Source organism: Oryx dammah, unplaced genomic scaffold, assembly GCF_014754425.2.
Source record: "Oryx dammah isolate SB20612 unplaced genomic scaffold, SCBI_Odam_1.1 HiC_scaffold_17, whole genome shotgun sequence".
In the NCBI taxonomy this organism is placed as follows: Eukaryota; Metazoa; Chordata; class Mammalia; order Artiodactyla; family Bovidae; genus Oryx; species Oryx dammah.
The window spans coordinates 5,973,592-5,975,192 of NW_024070201.1; the positions used below are offsets into that span (position 1 = coordinate 5,973,592).

At 35.4% G+C, this 1,601-nt stretch overlaps 1 pseudogene; it reads left to right on the plus strand.

The window, feature by feature from the left end:
* The first annotated feature begins 432 nt into the window (after positions 1 to 432).
* LOC120876083 lies at positions 433 to 914 on the plus strand (annotated as a pseudogene).
* Positions 915 to 1,601: the final 687 nt, after the last annotated feature.

A 1,601-nucleotide genomic window follows, 5' to 3' on the forward strand; every position in this document is an offset into this window, starting at 1 on the left:
AACAGAACTGGAAATGAATAAAATTGTCTACTCTGCCTCTGGTTCTTTGAAGTAGCTGCACACTCCCCCGTAGGTATGAAAAGGTGAGTTCTTGACACTCCAGCATTGATCATGACAAGATCCTTAGACTCATGCTGTCCAGTGAGAGTATAATCTGAGCCGTATATATAACTTAAAATTTCCTAGTAGCCATATTTTTTACAGTGAAAAGCATACTTAAACATTTTCAAGTAACTAAATTGAATATGGAAAGTTCTTTTCTTTCCGTATTTGCATGTACATTGACAAAACTTGTTCCTCTTTTCCAAGAAGAACTGTTTGACTTTTAAGCAAAGCTCATCAAGTAGCCATCACTTTGCAGTCCAGTCTTAGAGGGTTCAGGGCCCGTACCAAGCAAGGCATAGCATTCTCTTCAGTCTCAGATGCTAAACTATGGACAGATCCTTCATCTTTGATTGGATATACAGTGATTTCAACAGAGTGCTAGAGTTTGGGGGATTATAAAAGAAAACTGGCAAATTGGTATTTTTTGGATTGGACAACATGAGAAAAACAACATTACCGCTTATGTTAAAAGATGACAGACATGGACACATGTCCCCTGCGTTAGTTACATCCCCCTTCAAAAGAACTAACCACTGCTGGCACAACCTTTGCACATTTTAATGTGGGTGACTGTTCAAGCTCAAAGACTATGGAAAAACTACCTTCCTGCTATCAATGGCGTTACACTTCTGGTGGACGGTGCATATCATGAAAGGCTGTTAGAATCAGAAGAACTTGATTTGCTAATGACAGTCGAAACCACTTCTAATGCATTTATACTGATTCTTGGGAATAAGATCAACAGACCTGAAGCCATCGATGAAGAGAGGTTATGAGAGATGTTTGGTTTACGTGGTCGGAGAATGTAAAGAGCTGAATGCTGACCTGTAAGTTTTCAAGTACAGGTCTTGCTCAAAAGACAAGGTTCCTAAGAAAGTGTCCGCTGCAAGCACAGGTTCTTAACACCAACCTAAATGTTTCCAGGTCTCACTATCCAGTTCTCCTTGGAGATCTGATCATGCAGCATGTATAACTTGAATTCAGTAGAATTTTGTTGGTTATAAGAAGGTTATTTAGATTATTACTATTATATCAACTTAATTCGTGTGTGAATTGAAAACTGATTATCACAATGTTAGCTTTATCATTCCATAAAAGTAATTAGTTTTTACAGCTTCTAATCTGATATTACCCTATCAATATTCACAGTATGAAAAGCAACTTTCCAGCAGTACATTTGAAATGCTTATTAACGACATGAAACTACAAACATAGCCATATTGAAAAGTGCATCATGTTAAATTTTTATCTACTTTTTTTTGAAACTAGCTTTTAAATTTAAGATTATATGTCTGCCTAGCTTTAGTGTAGAATTAATAATTAGCTGATTGATGGTTGTAGAATATCTTAGAGTTTTCAATACTTTTTCTTATGCAAATATTATGCAATAAAACAAACTGTAAGGTTCAGCATCCTTAAAAGCATATCAATTTCAAAATTATGTCAAAGTTTAGTAAATTCACTAACAACACAATTAATGTTAACTTCAAATTCAA